Source organism: Petaurus breviceps, unplaced genomic scaffold (genome assembly GCF_028583685.1).
Source record: "Petaurus breviceps papuanus isolate PSGF00001 unplaced genomic scaffold, PetGlider_PUasm1.0 154, whole genome shotgun sequence".
In the NCBI taxonomy this organism is placed as follows: Eukaryota; Metazoa; Chordata; class Mammalia; order Diprotodontia; family Petauridae; genus Petaurus; species Petaurus breviceps.
In genome coordinates, this window is record NW_027185715.1 from 969,945 (window position 1) to 977,659 (window position 7,715).

A 7,715-nucleotide genomic window follows, 5' to 3' on the forward strand; every position below is an offset into this window, starting at 1 on the left:
GGTTATTGTAATAGCCTCCTAATTGATGTTGCCTGTCGTGTCTTACAACTTTCTCAAAACTGCCAAAAAATAATGCTACTGAAACATTAAGTCTCAAACGCTTGATTGTTTAAAAATCTTTAGTTGGTTCCCCATTGCATATAGAATAAAACACACTCTTTAGCATAGAATTTAAAGCCTTCCATTTGTTTCTTACCCTTCCTTCTCTTCTCACTTTCTCCAATATCTTTTGGAGTCTGGTTTCTGACCAGTTCATCATTCAACCGATTTACCAGGGATCTATCAATTGCCAGATTCATGTTCTTTCTAAGTGTTCATCTTCCTCTACCTCTCTATGGCAATTTTACACCCTCTCCTTTTGTCAATCAGCCAATGAGCATTTATTAAGCACCTACTACAAGCCAAACACTAGAGATACAAAGAAAGCCAAAAGATAGCCCCTGCACTTGAGGAGCTAACAATCTAATGAGGGAGACAACAAGCAAACACAAACATACATACAAATAGGTTATATATAGGATAAATGAGGAATGAGAGGGAAGGCATTAGAATTAAAAGGAATTGGCAAAGCCTTTCTGTAGAAGGTGAGATTTTGGGGCGGCTAGGTGGTGCAGTGAATAGAGCACTGGCCCTGGAGTCAGGAGGACCTAAGTTCAAATCTGGCCTCATTCACTTGACACACTAGCCGTGTGACCTTGGGCAAGTCACTTAATCCCAATTGCCCTCCAAAAAGCAAAAAAAAAAATTTTATCTGGAACTTAAAGGAAAACAGGGAAGCCAGAAGGTGGAGATGAGCAGAGCATTCCAGGCATGGGAGACAGCCAGAGAAAATTCCCAGAGCTGAGAGATGGAGAGCCTGGTTTTTGGAACATCAAAGTCAGTGTCACTGGATCAGAGTGTGGTGGGAGTGTAAGGTATAAGAAGCCTGGAAAAGTGAGGGGAGACTAGGTTATAAAGGGCTTTGAAATCAAACAGGATTTTGTATTTGATGCTGGATATGATAGGGAGCCACTGGAGTTTATTGAGTATGGGGGTGACATGGTCCAACCTTTGCTTTAGGAAAATCACTTTGGTGACTTAATGGGGAATGGTTTATAGTGGGGAGATATTTGAGGCAGGCTATTACAATGGTCCAAGTGTGAGACTTCACCAAGATGGTGACAGTATTGGAGGAGAGAAGGGGATGTACTGGAGAGATGTTGTAAAGGGGGAGACTGGCAACATATTAGATACGGGGAGAGAAAAATAGTTAGGAATAAATATAATTAGGAAAAAATAGTTTTGATCATTGGGGAATGGGAGGATGGTGGTGTCCTTGACAGTAATAGGGGAAGCTTGGAGAGGGGAAGGGTTTAGGCGGAAAAAATAATGAGTTTACTTTTGAACAAGTTAAGATTAAGATTTCTGTTGGATATTTAGTTTGAGATGACTGAAAGGCAATTTAAGATATGAGACTAGAGGTCAGAAGAAAACTTAGGGATAGGCCAGTTGATTTATTAGCTGTGTGACCCTGGGCTAGTCACTTAGTCCTGTTTGCCTCTGTTCCTCATCTGTAAAATGAGCTGGAGAAGGAATGGCAAACGACACCAATATCTTTGCCAAGAAAACCCCCAATGGAGTCATGGAGAGTCAGACACGACTGAACAAGTAGATTTGAAAATCATAGGCATAGAGATAGTAATTGAATCCTGGGAGATGATAATTAAGTGAAGTAGAATAAAGGGGGCAGAGGTACCTGACTAAGCCTGGTGGCACACCCATGATTGTGTGACCTAGATGAGGACCAGCAAAGGAAACTTGAGGAGTGGTCAGGTAGGCAGGAGGCATCCCAAAAACTTCAAGAGAAAAAAATATCAAGAAGAGGGTAATCAACAGTATCAAAGGCTACCGAGAAGTCTAGAAAAATGAGATTTGAGAAAAGGTTTTGGCAATTAGGAGATCCTTGGTATCTTTGGACAGAAGAGTTTTCAGTTAAATGTTGAAGTTGGATGTTCTCCTTTCTCTGGGGTTTTGTGGAATCGATCTGAGTTTCTTCTACCTGTTTGACCAATCCTTTTAAATCTTTTCATTAGACATGCTCCTAAGGAGCAGACTGTGGTTTGGTTTTGTTTGGCTTTTTTTGCCTTTCTTTGCATGCCCAGCACTTAGCACAGTGCCTGGCACATAGCTAGTAATTAATGTTTATTGATTGACCTTTCCTGAATCATCATTCATGCTGTACCCCCTATCTGGGGGTACCCCAAGGCTCTATTCTGGGCTACCACTTCTATTCTTTTACTTGACGATTTCAATGTACACTTCTCTTCTAAACTGCCCAGTGGACATTTTTACTTAAATGTTCTAGGGCCATCTCAAACTCAGTATGTCCAAAAAAGAACATATTTTCCTCCAAACCCATGCCTATTCTGAACTTCCCTATTGATCTTGTCTGTCCTTTGTTTTTGAAGAGGACCAATGACATCACAGTGTAATGTCTTGACTTCTTTGTGAATTGGATTGCGGCAGAGCTGCACAAAGTCATTAGCCTTGCCTTGCACTCTCTTCCAGAGTCACTGAAACCCAGTATCGAGGCAAAAGTCAGGACAACTGATGCAGTGAATGACCTTGGCATCTTTGATATATGACCAAGTTCTCAGTACTCTCTATTACTTTAAAAAGGGCACCACCATTCTGCCAGTCACCCTGGCTTACAATCTAGGTGTCAGCCTTCACTCTTCATCAGTAGAAACATCATTTCTATGTCTACAACATCTCTCATAGACACCCCATCCTATCATCCTATCCACTCAAATAGTACCAGTTCAGGCATCTTCCTAATTGGTCTCCCCACTTCAAGTCTCCTCCCATTCCAATCTATCGTCTATGCCTCTGCCAAAGTGAGTTTCTTTAAATGCAGGTATGATCATATCACTCCCTTTCTCAATGAACACCAGTAGCTCCCACTGCCTCGAGGATCAAATACAAACTCTTCTCTTTGGCATTTAAAATTCCTTGCAACTTGGCCCTTTCCAGCTTTATTACCCATTACCCCCTCCACACCATCTATGGTCTAGTCATACCATTCCATTTGTTACAATACTCCATCTGTCCCTGGCTTCTGTGATTTTGTAACAGAACCATGCTTGGAAGGTTTGTTCTTCTCTGCCTATAGTAAAATCATTAGTTTCCTTTAAGACTCAGTTTAAGTACCTTTTTCAGCATAAGAGTGTTCCTGTTTACTCTAGGTGCTAGTACTTAAGTCACCTTATCTATGTATATATTGTCTTTCTCAATCTTTTTTCCAGCCTTTCACCTTGTGGCATGAAAGAATTGGAAATTGAGGGGATGTCCGTCAATTGGGGCAGAGCTGAACAAGTTGTGGCATATGAATGTAATGGAATAATATTAGAAATGATGAGCAGGTAGACTTCAGAAAAACCTTGACTTATGTAAACTGATGCTGAGTGAGGGGAGCAGAATCAGGAGAACATTGTGCACATAACAACCACATTGTGCAATGACTAACTTTGATAGACTTAGCTCTTCTCAGCAATGCAAGGATCTAAGATAATTCCAAAGGACGCATGATGGAAAATGCCATCCACAGCCAAAAAATTTTGGAATCCGAATGCAGATGAAAGCGTAACATTCGTTTTTTTCTTTTTTCTTCTTTCTCATGGTTGCTCTCATTGGTCCTAATTCTTCTTTTATATCATGACTAATGTGAAAATGTTTAATATGAATGTGTAAGTAGAGCTTGTATCAAATGGCATTCTGTCTTGAGAGAGAGGAAAAGGAGGGGGTGAAAATTTAAAACTCAAAATCTTATGGAAGTGAATGTTGAAAACTAAAAGCAATTCATTAAAAAAAATGTGGAATCTGATATTTCAAAATTTTTTTTTAAGCAATCAGGGTTAAGTAACTTGCTCAAGGTTACACGGCCAGTTATTTCTGGGTGTGGTGCTGAGTGTCGGAGCCCGGGATTCGATCTCCAGGTCGTCCCAACACTGGAGCCGGTGCTCTTACTCGCTGTGCTACCTGGCCGCCCCTGATATTTCAATTTTTCACAGAATCACTGTCAGTTAAATGATTATTAGTTAGCTATAATTTGAATTAAACAGCAATTTGAAAAAATTTTTAAAAATGATTCCTGATTATTCCCTAAAAAACAAAAGTCTGGGTTAGGGGTGTGGTGGACAGACCTATAATCCTTGGCTAATGGGGGAGTTCTGAGCTACCACAAAGACTAAACTCAATAGGGGTGCCTGCATTAAATCCAGCACCAATATGGGGATTCCTCTGGAGAGGGCAATCAGGATGGGCTCAGTCAGAAAAATGAAACTGGTTAAAGCTTCTGTGCTGACCAATATTAGGATTTTCCCCATGACTAGCCAGTGCTCTTCTAGTCTGGATAAGAAAGACCAGTCTATAGTAAATATTTGTTTTGGTTCATTTTTATTAATAACTAGAAAGACAGTAACTTCTTGGGTTTTTCCTGGGTCTCAGTGTACCTATCCATATATGCAAAAATAATCATACATATAGCAACTCATTTACACACTGTACTTTGCAAAGCACTTTCCTCAAGACCAACACTGAGAAGCAATTAGCACTGATATATACATCAAGGCCATGGCATAGAAGCTGAGAGAGATTCAGTAGAATGACCAACATGACAAGAGTATCAACTCTAAGACTTAGGACAATGTCTTCTAATTCCAAGGCTGGTGTGCTTTGCAGCACACCAGAGGACCTTGGGGTGGGGAGCACCTGCAATTTTCTAAAATATTTTGATATAGTTTCCTTTGTAACTTTAGACATTTCATCTTATGAATTTAAAAATATGACTGAGGTGTCCATAGGCTTCACCAGCCTACGACACAAAAAATCCTAAGGGAACCCATGACACACAGAAAACAACCCCCAAGAACTCCACCAGGCACTAGGTTGGTAACCTAATCTTACAAAGTTTTATGTACTCCATTTCCCCATTATAGGTGGCTAGAACCTACAGTTCCATAAAACCAGGAATGTCAACCGACTATGTAGACACTGGGAACATTAAAAAGTTTGAAAAAGCCATTTTCTCCTAATGCTCTTGGCAGACACTCTTAACAATTAAAGATAATAAATGGCCCTAGGTCAAAGACTCTTAAATATCAGAAAGGGGCTACTTAGTAAGTTAACGTTTATAGAGATGAATATATCCTAGGGATGTGTTAAGTGCTTTTAAGTACTCTCATATGATACTCACAAGCCTGAGAGGTAGGTGTTACTATCCCCATTTTACAGATGAAGAAACTGAGGTCAAATTTGAACTCATGCAGGTCTTCCTGATTCTAGTCCCAGGGCTCTTTTTCCTGCTTAAAAGTAGTGTTCATGGGGGTGGCTAGGTGGTGCAGTGAATAGAGAACCGGCCCTGGAGTCAGGAGGACCTGAGCTCAAATTCAGCCTCAGACATTAGCTGTGTGACCTTAGGCAAGTCACTTAACCCCAAATGCCTTGCCTTCTCCCCTCCCCCCCCAAAATAACCTAAGGAGATCTGAATCCCTACAGATTTCTCAATGTGAGAGGAAAATAGTAAATGGCTACTGAAACTCACTAGAGAATTTTTCTTCCCAACTACAAGAAAAACAAACTGAAGTTAGGAAATGTGACTACCCGGGGCCATAATTCATTGTTGGTGGATCTGTGAGCCAATCCAACCATTTGAGAGCCACCTGTTAAATTGCCTATTCCTTAGACTCATCACTATCAGAGATATTCTCAGGATTAGAGAAAAAAGGAAAATAACTTTTTATGTTCATATTCATAGTAGCTCTCTATATAGTGGTGGCAAAGAAGTGGAAATTGTGGGGATGCCCGTCATTTGAGGAATGGCTAAAATAGTGGTGTATGCTTGTGATCGAATATTACTCTGCTATAAGAAATGATGAAATTTGGTTTTAGGAACATGGAAAGATTTGCATGAAATAATAGAGGGAAACGAGCTGAACCAAGACAACATTATATAGTTAATAGTATTGTTTTAAGAACGACTCTGAGCAACCAAGACATTTTGTTATAAATACCCAAATTAACTGCAAAGGTCCTATGAGAGAAGATGCTGTTTGTATACAGAGAAAGAACTGACCAAAAAAGTTAAATGACAACTTTGTTGTATATTTAAAAGGAATAGCAAGTTGTACATAATAAATCTCCAGTTTCAGGTGCAATCTTTTTTCTCTTCCATTTTGTTTTGGAAATGCTTGTTTAATTTAAGAAAAAAAAATGTGACTACCTTCTTTTCCTGAGTCCCATGATGTGTCCTCAACAAGATGTCATTTTAATTCACTATTAAAAGCCTACCATGGGGCAGAGATAAATGAGACACATCTCTGCTCTCAGTGCTTATGATCTAGCAGGGGTATGGCACATATGTACAAGGCAAAACAGAATGCAATAAAAGTACTACCTCTTGAGAAGTGCAAGGAAAGAAAAACCATTTCCAAATAAGGGAATTGGGTAGCTTCATGAAAAGAAAAGCATTCGGACTAAGCCTTTAAGCATGGTTTCAAAAAGCAGGGGTGGACGAGGACAGGCCAGTTACAGAAACGGTAAGAGCAAAGGCAGAAGTGGTGAAGTACAAAACTTGGCGATCTAGTTAAGGTACGTGGATTGCATGGGGAGGAGGCTAGTAATGATAAGGATGAAAATGTAATCATGACAAGTTGGGGAGGACCCTGAACAGCAGGAAAGTTTGAATTTTATTCAGCAGGCAGTAGAGCCAATACACAATTTTGTACAGAGGAATAACATGATTTGGTCTTTGCTGAAGCATGATTTATCTGGCCTTTAGAGTAAAAAAGGCAGAGATAACAGTGGAGGCAGGGAGAGGTTAAGAAAGTGTCAATTAGAAGAAAATACAAGGCCAGCTGAACAGCAGTGAGGGCAGTACCCTCACTGGTTATGCAACATAAATTGAGAGTGAATGAAATCGGCTCATTTCAAGGCTTTTCCTAGCAGAGCTCAGCAGTCTAGATAAAAGGGCAGGAGGATCCAAAGGTACCCAGCACTGACTACAAGCATGGCAGAAACAATACTGAAAGAATCCAGGTGTTTGCATGGAGAATGTCTGGATTGGTCAGCTGCAATAACGATTCACATTTATAGTCTTAAAGTTAACAAAATGTGTAATATTGTCTTATTTTGATCTGCAGGAAACTGACGCTCAGAGTAATTAGTGCTTCTGACCTGCACAGACTCTTTTGTCCAAAATGAGTACTGCTACACTGCTTCTCAATTTGGAATTTAGCATCAAGTATGGTCATGAAGGTACATGGCAATAGCTGGTAGAGATACTATAGGTGATAAGGAACTGAGGTGAGGATGTCAAGAGGTTCATCAAAATAAATCATAATTCCTTTGTCTCATAAAGAGTACGTGTTAAAGTAAGATGAGCTGAAAGGAGCCATATTCTATTTTGGTTGCTTAAACCTTCGATTACTCCATGATATTCAGTTGTGTTCTGAATAGATGAAGTCAATACATATAAAGCAAGGTGTTCACAGCACTAAGCTCCAATTCTGTAACATTTGGTTACACGTCCTATAATTCTTACCCAAAGCCAATATTCAACCATCTCAGTTAAGAACTCATGACTGCTTGGCTATCATGCTCAGTTTGAAGGAATACCAAGCTATCATACAATTTTCTTATTTATTTTTACAGAAGTGTATAGGGCTTTCTCCCCAACA